This window comes from Sinohyriopsis cumingii, unplaced genomic scaffold, assembly GCF_028554795.1.
Source record: "Sinohyriopsis cumingii isolate HCF-2022 unplaced genomic scaffold, ASM2855479v2 utg000426l, whole genome shotgun sequence".
Taxonomy (NCBI): domain Eukaryota; kingdom Metazoa; phylum Mollusca; class Bivalvia; order Unionida; family Unionidae; genus Sinohyriopsis; species Sinohyriopsis cumingii.
Window position 1 is genome coordinate 2,495,071 of NW_028315897.1, and position 15,009 is coordinate 2,510,079.

The following is a 15,009-nucleotide window of genomic DNA, read 5'->3' on the forward strand; positions in this document are numbered from 1 at the left end:
GCAATCAGGAGGAAAATAAACGATTCGGAAAGGCATAAATGATAATTAAGCAATGAAAATAATCTTGAGAGACAGAATATATCAAAGAAAACAGATTCTGCAGGATAATGCATCACATGCTAAATCTATAACTCGTAATGTGAACGATATAAACTAAACACACAGCTTTAACTGTTGTTGTTTTTAAATTGTTTTATGTAAATCCAAACTGTATTACATGAGAAGCAATGAATCAAAAATAATTGTTTGGTTCCGATTCCATTGACAGTAAAAAGGTTAACTTACACATTTCATCTGTCAAAAAAGTGGAGGATCACTTTATTAGCTGGAATAAATCACGTCTTGTCAGATGCATTGAGGATGTAGACCCATATTACAATGTTATTCAGATTCGTCATAAAACACTTCCTCAAGAATGTCAACAAGTATATGGAGACGGATTGATGATAAATGACGGACATAGGATCATACCATAATGCGTTTTGTCTTTGAGGCCAAGTAAGCTAATAAGTACAAGGTAGAAAACCGCAATGCAGCTATTATACCATAAATATTGTCCCCTCACTAGAAAGTTTAAATCGACGGTAAAAATTAAAAATCTCTAAGAAATAATAAAAAGAAAAAACGTATATTTCAAACTTACCCGATCTTCGAATCCTGACTGGAATAAAAAATAAAAGCACGAATAAAACGTCCAATATATATATATTTTTTACACAGCTTAGATTTTACTAATTTTTCAAGCATGAACAATGCATACATTAAAAAAGATATACATGTATATCATTACGTAAACCTATTACAAGCAAGAACTCGATGGGTCGTAAATTCAGGTCCAATATAAATAATCCCGATCTTATCGCAACAAGTTCTTGAGTGACTGCTTGTGAATGTACTGGTCGTTGTAACTGATGTTGGAAGTCTATCATTCCGATTCCCGATGACGTTGATCGTGCCTGTCAGCGCACCACCACCTCACGGAAGTACATCAGGGTTGCCGATATATACGATATTCCCAAACACACTAAATTAATATCAGGATCCATCGATACTTATGGTAAGAGGTGTCACACTGGCTGGCGCTGCCCTCATACCAAATAATGCTTGATTGTCCAGTGAACTCAGCGCTAAGGCAGTTGTTACTTCGGATGCACTTACCAACGTTGTTTATCAGGTGGCTCCAATTCTGATCCTGAGCTTGACTTTAGAACGATAACTGATTTCAACGACTGAATTAACAGTAGGTGAGCGGATAACGTAAGTCACTGATGGGTCACTTACAGGTATAACAGTATTTGAATAATCAAGAAATCTGACTGTAGCTCATATATTTCGCAGGATCCTAACCTACATCACTGCTGCCTGAAATCCAGACAATGACGCAACAACGGAACCTAGATACATGGTAAGTATTTGCTGGATTCATCTTTGTCACAGATGTATTCTTATCGTTGTATTTCGCAGTAAAACTAATAACTGCAAGGCTGACAGCTGCAGTTAATGTATCAACGTACTACCATGCAGATGGAATGCTCGTTATCGTGATTGGGCGTTTTCCTGTTTGTGCTTGTACTGAAAACCTGCATCTAATATTGAACCATTCAACCACCTATACAAAATATAATATCGGTCAGCATTATGTTAAGCGTGATGATGAGTATACTTGACACATTAACGGATGTTGAATAAGAGGCATTCTTTAAGTAAAATGCGACTGTCAATCTTGATCAGTTGAACACGGCCATGAGGACATGAACCTTACCGTCGAGAGAATTCAAGGTCGATTTCAACGTGCTATAATAAATGCGTCTCAACAACGTTTGTTAATGTTATCGTTGCAACTTCAGCAAGAACTTGCAGATGGTATTAAACAGCCATGCATATGTTCCATTACTAGATCAATGTCCAATAATGACCGGCCACATTACTTGCAACAGCGTGATCACGTAAACGTCTTGCTGCAGCGTCGCAGGGACATATCATCATCGTTATTTTTGTTGATCATGTATTACTCGTTCGACAGATCATTTTCGACCACAATGTTTGTTTGTATCTCATAGAAATGTACAAAAAGTGACCGTTAGGTGCATATCCATGGATGTATTCATCGATGGACCTGACAGTATATAATATTTATACAAACCCGTATGGACCCCCAGCGAGGGTCATTTCGGCCAATCAAATATAATAATATTTCAATTATCCAAAGTCACTGAATCGTATGATGGGATCCGCTCAATGTCAGTTAAGCTTTGCCTTTTGTTGTGCGGCGACCGCGCGTGTAATTCCGCTGAAACATATTCTCCCCGATAAATCAACATGTATCTACGGAGGAATATCTTCGATGCTGACGCCGTTGATCCAATATCAAGTCTATTACAGTGTGATGTCGTTCCTCAACGGAATGAACGTGAAGCTGTGATATCGGATACAGACATCGGTATGGTTCAAATGTATTTGGAAATTCAATTGCACCGCCTTTTTAGAGATCTGTAACAGATAAAATATTGATTCACTCATTAATTGGAGTTTTCCTTCAAAAATATTTTATGCAAGTATGGATTTTGCTATTTCATTGATCATTGAGTTGATCTACGACAATATATTCACAGACGTCAGTGTGATTTCGTAAATCACAGCATATATACGTGGGTGTTGTATATGTTATCTGCACAAACAACAGCTACACACAAAAATAGTAACGGCAATATTGTATCAGCGGTCGATTTAAATGATAAATCAGATGCACGTGAAACGTTCGTCGAGTATGTTCTACTCCTGTGATAGATTCATACAGACATTACAACATGAGTTTGCATGTGTCGTGTTCGACTGTCACTGAAGCTTGATTTGGTCATTAGTGAATCTTTGCCGTCAATGCCGAACCGGAGTTACATCGAATCGATCAACGATGTTATTGATCAGTCAGACCCTGCTGCACATCATATTGATCATCGTGTTGATGTTAAACAACACGTAAAGACGTTAAACAACCTGTTGTCGAGCCTGATAAACCGGTAGACGAGCCTGTGCCAAGTTCACCTGTGACATATACATTTTGATGTTCCTGTGAAGAAAAAAATCATGTTACTGAGGCTCCAATCCACAACACGTATCGATGCTGCAGCAATAATCTTCACTAAACAGTAACCTGATTAATTACACAAAGATAAATTGATGTTCTATCCGAACATATTCCTCTTAAAGAGTTTTGAAGAACCACAGTTATATCTGAGAAGATACGGAAACATTATTTAGTTGATTTTCAATGATAACTAATGAGTCGTTTCTTTTTGCACAACCAACTGCCTCAAATGCGATGACACCAAAGAAAAGACAGGCTCGACACGATAAAAAATGACTCTCACAAAACAATGTTGCCATGCAAACTAAAACATATTCCAACCTTCTGATACTGGTCGTTGTGTTAACATTTTTGTTGAATAATTTGGTTTGTACAGGACATATGTGAGTTCTGATTTTCCAGTTTGCTGTGTTATCAGATTCACCTGATGTTTTAGGACCACTATATACCTCTGATCGGATACCACCATGGCGTATATTTATGTTGAGAATGACCATTTTGTAATAGCAATGATGACAAGCGGTAAAAGTGTAGTTAGATTTATCATTATTGTGTTAAATTTGTGGGTATAACTAACACCAACTAATCACTTAACTGACAACAATTAATTGAGAGTCATTTAAATAAAACTGAACTTCAATGAGTGGATATACCATCATGCAACCAAGCACATCTCGGAAATCACCGCAATCGCAGCCAAACACACGGCTGAGCAGAACATTAAATATATTAAGGCAGAATAACAATGCTGAAAGGTGTCGTTTATTAGATTACACCATTAGCTGGAAGCTGAGCTGAGGACAGTAGCATCGTTGTCAATAGCATACGTAATCATCGCATTGTGTATTGCGATAGCAGCGGCATATGTGCTCACAATAATTGCATGTCGATTGTCTATCTATGCAACAAAGAAAATGCAGGGATACAATAGCTATTTTAGTATCACGGGTGACATCATCGGCGCGGAGCAAGTTTCTCTCTTTGGCGCTGTCAGACAACGAATTAGTTGTTGTAAACCTTTCAGAGATCTCACAGCATAATCAGGTCAATAACAAATCCACATATAATCTCAGCGCACAACTAGGTCTCCAAAAAGTCAGATATTAAGTGTCTCTCCTTTGTTGAATTAGCTAGCTTCATAATGCAATGTACATAAGGACAAATACCCAGAGAACATAGAGAATTTAGCATCGATTTTGTTAACACATCCATGTTTCTCTGGCGAATCTCGTTTATGCGAGCACTCCATTATAATGTCTCTCTTTGGACCTCGACTTGATTCTGACAGAATCCCTCACCGAATTAGTAAATCCAAGGGAACAAAGATGGCATTGCTCACTGTGAGATTTCCATATCTAGAACCGAGCAACTGTATTGTCCGTATATAAAAAAACGATATTAAATTTGAGGGCGTGGACGCTCAGTCGATCGACGATTACGACGCTACACCTCTGTATGAAAACCTGTGGAAGCAACACTGTATTAGGGAAGCGCCGCTGAAACCACCACATATATTATTCAACGTCATCTTGGCCCAGCGGGTTATATCGATAATTAAACATTGTTTGCGGATGTCACATATTTATTTGGAAACCGATTATGCAGAGTGCTTGAAAGTCAAATGCTCGCTAATCATATACCGTTCTATCAAAGTGGACTTTCAGACCGTCTCTGGCAAGAGATTACATTCAATACATACGTGAGGAAGATCCTGATCAAGAAAACGTACGTGAGATATTCGATCACCAATATCGCATTGGAATTTAAGACTCTGAATTCCCCTGATCTTTTCAGATCGATAATAGCAACACTGTCGAACACACACACACTTATTGCATGCATCGGTTCTTGAGACACCACAGAATGTTCTTGCATAAATCGGAACATGAACATGGGTGTCGTCTATAAGTCTCTTATCGCCCTTGTGATGTATTACGAGGATAAATTAGGGATTTCACGGGGTAAAACATCATTTAAAAAGATACAATCGTGTGATACATTCCAAAAATCAACAAATCAATGGCGACCATCGAATGACTACCTAATCAATTATATGCCTCAACCATCAACGTATCACCAGTTCTTTGTGGCTATACATGCATTTGCATTCGAGACAACCAAATAAACAAATTGTTTCAGTATGTCCATCGGAAGTTTGTATGCCAATCAATACGCGCTGGTCCTTGAGGATAACCAAAGATAAATCTTTGTATGTAAATGCCACTGACTTAACCGTGTAACTCATCTAAAAGACCGCTGAAACTGCAGTGGTTCTTACGTGCTATTTATACTGAGTATGGACGCAAAAGTAAAAATGTTTCACTGTCGCCTCCAAGCAATAATTATTAACACTCAGAGATAAACCTCCCATCAACATTATAATGTTTGTATCTCAAAATCACTGAGGTCCAACCTTCGAGATAGAATTCTCTAACTTCTCTGGGTTTTGTGGATTTTATTCATATTATTACCAGGCTGACAAATTAACAACATCTACAGAGCCCTTTCTGACTTGTTCCTTGTCTTTGTTAACTAACCAATAAAAGACCATCTTGCTGATGCAACTTGAATTATCACTGTGCCAAATGCATGTGTGGATTTACCTCCACATTGCGGAATAATTGTTTGTTGCATATAATCTGGCAAGACCGCTCTTATTTGCAACCTTGTCGAGCGATTATTCTTAGATTAACGAATATTTCATCATCAATCGAGCTTGGATACGTGACTGGATTCCAGACATCCCTGCGTATAATCCCGCTCGATCCTGAGTCCACGCTGACGTCCATGTCGTTGATACAACCACACGTCATCACGATGAAATTCCATCGGCGGTGGCACGAAAATACACAGCTGCCATCCACGACAGTGTGGCGACTCTGCTGTTCATCGATGACTGATACTCATGGTCAAGTCCGTAATGCCAGATCGGTGTTGAGCTCATTAGAGTTCACGTTGAAGCTCGGAAAAATATATGCTTGGCTGATCACGTGAAAATATAACGCTGCTTAAAACATATTCTTGAACAGAAATCATTAATTGTCATGTTTTTTCTATAAAGAATAAGATTCATTCGATACGGTGTTGAGAAGAAAATCATGTTCTTACCTCAGAACAACAAGATTCCCCCCGTGCACAGCTATGTTCACACCCTCATATCCCGTTAGCCCCCGAACTGCTCCTAAAATAAATCGCATTTGCGCTCTGTTGCTAATATGCTAAGAATTTAAAATAACAATCAGCGACAGATTCATTATTGTTTATCATCGTAATAAATTACACACCGATTACAGCGATGTTTTTGTTGTTTTATGTTAAAATATTGTTAGACGGAAGCATGATGTATAGATCAATTACTTAGTGATAAATCGTCCACAGATAAATAATCTGCAGGTAATTCAGAAAAATCTACGTAACATTGCTGTTCACGGAGCATCAAGAGAATATATTGGAGACAGGTTAACCCAGGTCAACATCGAGTAATTATCAGTCATGTTCTGTAGTTCTGGGATCTGCAGCAACAACTAAATCGATCGGAATAACAGTGTTAGATTTTATTCCAAACTGATATCGAGATTGGTCAAAATCGATGTTATTGATCAGTTATGTGCATATTTTGAATAAAATCATGTTGTTGATGTTGCAGTTGGTAATATTGTTGGCACTCAGTCTCAGTTAGGACTTATAATGGCACCTTTATGTTATACAGAGATCACCGTATCCCTTAGTGTACCTGGCGAACAACGAAGCTCGGGTGATTGACAATTCTTCGTAGATTCAACGTCCACAGGTACATATCATGTTCTTGTAAATTTATTAGTTCAGGGCAGACGAATATGACGAGGAAAATAAGCGACAGCATCAATATAATCCCCACAACAATCGACTCCACAGATATTCGCAAATTAAAATCGCAGATAAATCAATGGATGTTCATGAAACAGATCCATCAGCAAGTCAGTATGTGAAGGTATATGCAGCACCTAAAGCCGCACGATATCGTCCAACGGACCAGTAAACAAACAAAGAAAATCCAGACCATATTTAGGTTTTATCGTGATGATATCGTTAACTCCACAAGCATGCATCATCCTTTTAACATTTCTAGATCACATTCAGCTGATATCAGCTCCTGATAAAACGGAGGTTACCACGAACGACAACGGTATATCGCTGGCGGTCCATTAACTCCAATTAAGTAACTGCATCTATATAATGGAACTAATGTGTGCGTAGCAAGAGCAAACGATTTTGTTTCAGTTGTAGGTGAATGTTTCATATTATATCCGAATTAGTTCAAACTAATATTGATCACATCGGTAAATCCCCACACGATGGACCTCAAATGCGTTGTTAGCATATACCTGGTCATGTTACGTTACTGACATCAAAGGAATTTCTTGTCCCAGCTGATTAGTATCCACCACTCATTCCTAGCCCTGTTCGTGTACGAGTACCAACACGACAATGTGTTGTGCACCAAAAGAGAACGATCAAAGGTCTCTATGTGAGTCATCATCGATCTAAAATCAAGGTTCAGTATAATTTTCGTAATCCTTGCAATTGGTGCTATGGCGATCTGCACCGTAATTTGAACAGAAGCATGAATAACTCAGTCTATAACAGCGTCGATTAAACGTCTAGCTGAGCAACAACAACATCAACGATCCGCATTAGAGGCAGCAAAACCTCAATATCAATGACAACTTGACCAGTATAGCCATTATTAAATGACGCACTTGATGCTCTTACCAGTGACAGGGACACCACACAAGCACGAATTGACGTAAGATCAAAACCACAACACAGCGATTTGTACAATGCTCCGGTAGTGTGTCACATATCATTGAATTGTTGATTGCTGGCGCTGTAGTGATTGGTGGAGTAATTTTGATCGCCAAGGATAAATCACTCAGTGAAATAATCCGTCACAAATAAATATCATCAGTAAATATGAAAAAATCAAAATAGAATATGATATCAGATTGGAGTCGAATTCGATAAAATGTAAAGTAATCGTTTAATTGCATCAATGGTAGTCAACACGATAACGTCACCATATTCGAATTTATATATAACCACGTCAGTGTTTGGATGATCTCAAAAGCAAAACAATCCATAAAATCGCCAATTTGACAGCGATTCGGTCACTGATGTTATTTCTGTCTGATGCAGAACTGAAATCACGCACACTCATAGAGAATCAACATAACCATCTCTCGGCAATAGAATCAACACATAAATTAATACTCTACTAGAAATAATCACTGATGTTCCTGACTGTGCAAAAGCCCTTGAAACAACCAATTCTATTTTACACGGCGACATAGTTATATTTACAGTGCTGTTGGCACGTACAGGAGAAGTACGCAATTGGTTATGCATGAGTGAACCAGTGAAAAGATTGATCAACAGTCAGTACTGTTGTCAAGGAAGACCCTGAAGAATATAATATGTTATGTACCATCGTTGATATTGTTGGAATCGCATTGGCTGTTCGATTTAATTTCGTTAGACACCACGACAAAAACCTGAAATTCAAACTCAAGAAACCTTCCTACCAATATATATTTCATTGCATTTGCCGACGATCCATAGATCGCCACAGGATTGAAAGATCAATGCCGAATCAACTGTTTGTCGTGCCAGATCAACAGGTGCTGCAACGAATCAACCGCAAGAGAAATGGTGACATTAGCGCTGCGAAATAAATTTTGTTTAGAGAACCTGTGTCGATCAATACACGGTTATTCGTCGTCATCAGAGTAAACCAATTTTCACTTATATCACAGCTATCTATACTATGACATACACCGAGTTAGAGATGCTCCGATGTATTTGAAAATGAACGCGATCACGTAGTTGACTTCGATATCATGCACGTAGCAGGGACAAACAACATGTGCACCATTATGGATTCTTACGAGATCGCAGACATATTTATACAACATCAATGGCTCCGTGGTGATCCAAGAATTCCCGGTACGGACGTTGAAATATTAACTAATCAATGTTTTTGCAGCTGCCTCTAGATCACCGTGACGATACGTTACATAAAGAAAAATTATTTCCGAGATCTGGTCGTATTCAAATTCCTGGTATGGCTGCTAATTCATTTTTCTGATGACACTGCGGTTATATCTTTTTCAACAGATGTTTTGATTTGTATGATGTTGCTTAAATATGTTTGATTGATCGTGGGTCTGCTGGCATACAAGGGGCCGATCATAGCATTGTCATAGTCAGTGAATATTCGATCATGGTTAATTAAAGATGTCGTGCCAAACTCAGCGATTATCAATTCTCCGCTGATTTGCATGTACGAATAAATGGTGATGTCAGTGGGGATGCGATCATAATTTAGATTAAATGTCTTTGCATCGGGCAGAATGAATATTATATGAACAAAGTGGATCGATTCCGGACTTGGACATTGTCATTATCAACGTTGCAGTCACTCAAATGACCGTCATTTTAGTTATTAAAGCAGTCTAAGGCTCACCGGGATAGCAGCGTTCAAGATATTTAGTTAATTACGATAATCTATGGTCTGTCGTTTCAACATGAAATGGTAGTCAGCTTTTATCACATCCATGTGTTCTCGACGAAGGAAATATAACGTAGATGTGGTTGTCCAGCAGCGAGAATGCAGTAAATAAAAAAAAAAACAAACAAAAAGAAAACATTGGTGCTGCGAATCAACGTATATCATGGTTTTGTCGATTGAGAAAGATATGAGTTAGCCTGTGAGACTTCCGATTGTAAGAATAGGTGAGCCATTTGTGCCCTGTCGATTCAATGTAGGCACTAACAAGAGGCTCAACGTTCACATTGTGCATGTTGGTGCTAATTTTGGCTAATTTCGCCCTTAGACAGTGTCACATCCTCCATAAGCAAGGCCACTAATATATTTACTCGAGACATTTTAATGAAAATTAGCAAATATTTAAAAATCCAGGGCTAAATCAGAAGAAATCATAATACAGACCAGCTGAGTTTTGGATATAGCAATAGCATTTCATGTAGCGGGAAAGGGTGAATATAAAATACGATTGTCCCCTGATGAAATTAATTTACAAAAAACAGTGTCACAAAGTCATTTCTTCACTTATCTCTTTCAGAGAAGAAAAGGAATCAGTGAACAAGAACTAATGTGATTGAACTAAAGCAATAGGACTTATATATTTTATTTTGGTACTCCAATTTAATAGCAGATGACAATAAGTATGGATTCCTTAGATTTGCTCCTAGCTATTTAGAATTTGATAAAAGGTGAGCTTCCGTGATTTTAGTCTGATCAAATCAGAAGTGCGCTTTGCATAACTATGATTTATTGTATCTAAATCTATTCGCATATATTACCTGCTCGATCAGATTTTGGCAAGAAAACGACCGTCCTTATATGTCTGAGTGCATACTGATAATTGTAAGCAATGAAAATTATAATACACTAAGCTGGCAACCGATCTTACAAAACAGAACAACATTTTGCCGCACAAATATCCACAAATCTGCAATTATTATAATAAAATTCGCAAGCATATGACACACTTTTGTTCACCTACCTCTGCAATTAAATTATCACTGCCAGAAAAAACTGTATATTGATGTGATTACTTCACCTGTCATGACATTTTCCAAACCACTTATATGTTTCCTTGTTAATGTTTTAATGAAGTTTATGATAGAGAGGAAAGTCTAAGTTGTAGTGAAAAGGCCTAATAGCAAACTATGTATTCAGGTATCTGCTCAATCTGATGCAGCCTCTCGGTTTTTGATAGATAAAACTGCATGCATTATCGCCCATCAGATACAAAATAATGAGTTTAAATACACAACAACAAAAAACAAGTATTGAATAGTTGAGGTCAAAGCTAAGAAAATACAATAATTACGAAACGAACAACAGCAAGACAAATGCGCTAGATTCCGAGGACATGCCTCAAAGAGATTTCACATTGTTCAGATCATCATACGCACTGCATATATATATATATATATATATATATATATATATATATATATATATATATATATATATATATATATATATATATAGTGACAAAACTGTGATCAGTAAAGATCTGAAATATTAGTACACATCAATCTCGAAATGAAGAATGAACACAAATAATAGTCTTATATCAAACTGGTTATGAATGATGTTAATACCAATCTTACAAGTCCGAACAATATATGTATATATATATATATATATATATATATATATATATATATATATATATATATATATATATATATATATATATATATATATATATCTGTGTGTGTCTGTACGCATACTCTCTCAGAGTTGCAGTATCACGACGACTTTTCCTTGAGGTATACACAAAATTAGTTAACAAGCAGACAAATGAAAACAAAAGTACATTATTCAGAAGGAATATATAATCTATGTATCATTTGCAACAATGAAACAATTACAAACCTATCATTGTATTTTCAAGCATTTTTTAATATGTTGCATATATAGGGCGAACAATCAAAGCCAATCAATTCAGAAACAAGCTTATGAGAATTACTATGTAATATATACATGTTATTGAACAAAATAGTAAAATGTAAGAGAAATAATGTTAACTGACATTACAAGTGAAACAGATGCTTGCAAATCTAAAATATAGATATCTGCATACATATACTTGAATTTAGTTCCAGAGTACATACACAATATATATATATATATATATATATATATATATATATATATATATATATATATATATATATATATATATATATATATATATATATATATATATATATAATGTGTAATAAAATGAGTACTATCATAATACATTGCAATATAAATCAAGGTCAATTTACCAAGATCCGGTCAGCATTTAATTCAGTCAAAGTATGTTACGAGGCAGTCAAGTTGAGTTAATGTAAGCATTACTTAATCCTAGGTGGATATTTGTACTCTAGCGATGTCATGTTGGTTGCTTATATTAATGAAAAATATTGTTGACTTTGAAAGAATAATGAACAAGATCTGGAATTTGTTATGGCGATTCAAAATTTGTTTTGTTCTGTTGTTAGTGACTCTATATATGATTATAGAGACACAGCGCCTTATATTACAGTTATGCACCAGTATTCCAAGAGTTATTATAAGATTCATAATTATTTATAAATTGAGAGATGTAATTGCAGTGATATCGATGTTCTACTGGCGTTTGTGGTTAAAAACATTTACATAATCATTCATCCAAATTTAAAGTAAAAAGCCACACTAAATAATTTTAAAATAGATAGGCCCTTGCTGGATTTTAACGGGAGGCGGAAATAAATCCCACTAAGTCATGTAAGCAACGAATGGCACATTCGAATTTCACGATTACATTGTTATCGGCGCGGAAGTGAAATGCTTATTGTACGTAAATCCTGTGAGTTATCATAATAATTGTATTTTTAATTTCAGTAATTTAAGGCCTAGCATAAAATAAAGTGTTTTGTTGGTTGTACTCTCAAATTTTATGTTCAATAAAGTGTCGAAACAGGTATGTTAAATTTATATAATTCAAAATAAAGCAAGATGGAGCCCAGACATATCTACAAAACGCGGTCACGAGTCCCATTCTAGTTATCGGCAGTCATATATTGATTTAAGGTAATCTAGTGACAAACGATCAACACTAGCAATATTTCAGCACGTAGACATTTAAACAACCGTATTTATGATCAAATACAACGTTTGGATCAGTACTATTTTATAGATATTGATATAGACTCTGAGGTCTCATTTTTTGCGAACGATAAACTATGGACAAGGAGCTTAGATGAAAAGATCCTACTCCTATGAAATCCATGGACGATATTTTCCTGGCTTCCGGTAAATTATAATCGATTAAGGAATACTTTTATAAAACAATGAATGGACAGCCACACCTTGTTCAACAGATGTAAATATTTATTCTCCCTAAAAACTGGAGAAATTTGCCTTACCTCAATAAATTTGCCACCAGATGAAAAATTCATGGACCAGCTGGGACTACCTGGACGATAGTTTACCTGAAATAGTCAGCCAATGTTATAAAATTTCTAACACATATATTTTTTGTTTATTTTTGATCATATTCCATAAACGTATAAATCAGAGCTCTAAACGTGAACACGTTCTCAACTGATAAATGAATTATACTGATTTTAAGTACTACTAATCAGATGGTAAGATCCTATACACACTTGTTTAGACTAAAGGATCATTATGTATTCGTTCTGATCGTTAAATTTATCCAGGAAAGTTTGGCAAGTTACACTTATTCTCATTTATATCTTTTATTTGAATTTGGCCAAATGTGATAAAAATGTAAACCACGCCCCTCAAAAGCAAGAAATCTTTCCGATCAGAATATGTCCTACTGAGTTAGTGTTTTTCTGCATTTTGGGCCATTGTAATCAAATAATGTTCACCCGAATTACGTACTTTCCTCCATTACATTCAATTCCCATGAAAGAGTTACATGCGTGTAAGACGATTTTAGATGTCGTTTTTTCTCAGAACTTGTCTGTTAACAGTTGAATTGAGATGAATACATATTTCGGTCAAAAGATTAGTCCAATGTATCCCTCAGTTGATGACTAATCAAAATGGGATATGTCGATTTTGTTACTAATATATCTTAAGAGCACCTATTGATCAAATGTACATAGAATATTTTTTTTATACTTGGCAGCCAACATCTATTAAGGTACGAGTATAGCCTATGGGCTTCGATCCATCGCTTTAATCTGCCAGACTAAACGGCTTAAGTTTAAACTGCCTTCGCATAATTCGCAGTTTTGGCGTTAGAGTTATTGACAAAGCTAAGATTTTGTTACATTAGGAAAATTAATACATATGGGTGGCTTCACTGAATATGTCGAGGATGACAATGCCCCAACCACTGTAGCGGTTTATTTTGATATTCTGTGAGTGTATTACCTTACCGTGAAATAACCCCAGAAACTCTACGTACAATGTTGCTGCTGACTGAAGTTTACTTGCATAACATGAAAGTTTATATTCTGGAAATGAAGCCTATGTTTAGTAATCTCCATTTTGTGTCAGACCGGAATAGTATTTTTGTCTCTAGATTACTGAAGTGGCTAAGATTATTCTGTACCATCTATATAACAAGTAAAATGCAAATACTTGATCATACAATATCTGTATTATTTTACATACTCGTTGCTGAGATTTACAAAATAAAACATTCTGTTCCGAATGATGAATTAGCATGTTTATTGTATTGAGGGTTTTATCCAAGAGTCAATAATTTGTTACATTTTATATCCTATATGTATATTATACATTAACTGCTTGGTAACGTTTTCACATACATATAGGTATTAAGGTTTACGGTCATGATTTTTCAGGGGAAAAAGATCACGATGAATTGTGTCAATTTGGTTTGAATAACTCGTAAAGGTTCATAAAACCAAATGAAACAAATATCTTCCAATAAGTTTGCTTAATAAATGATATATAGCTCTCCATGAAATAACATTAGGCATTTATTTATTTAAAATCTTTCAGTGCCTGGGAACAAAACGTTTTCATATGAGTTACGCAAAATGTATCTATCTTAAATTAAGGAACATCAACAAATAATTTTGCAAAGTAAACATTTAAGGGACTGTTTAAAAAAAATTAAATCCAAAATAACTATACAAGTTTGATCACACGTCTAAAAGAATAGAGGAGTTCTAATTACGTGTAATAATGAAGAACAAACAGTCATGGTGCAACACAATGATATAATCCTAAATGGTCTAAGCATTTAGTCCCAGTTGTCAATTAACACTTTATAATACCAATGGATAATCATACAATAAACGATTCCTTTCAAATTATAGCTGAAAACAACAGCTAATGATTCCGGAGACTGAATTTAAAGACAGAATTTACTAATTATATT

The 15,009-nt window shown here is 35.8% G+C and overlaps 1 long non-coding RNA gene across 1 annotated transcript in view; it reads right to left on the bottom strand.

Moving 5' to 3' along the window:
- Positions 1–15,009, bottom strand: part of LOC149774074 (uncharacterized) — a 42,756-nt gene that overhangs the window by 19,256 nt on the left and 8,491 nt on the right. Inside the window, exons 3-4 of the long non-coding RNA XR_016416967.1 lie at positions 13,055–13,120; positions 644–661 (exon numbers count right to left, since the gene is read on the bottom strand). This is a non-coding gene — a long non-coding RNA (uncharacterized LOC149774074). The remainder of the gene's footprint in view (positions 1–643; positions 662–13,054; positions 13,121–15,009) is intronic.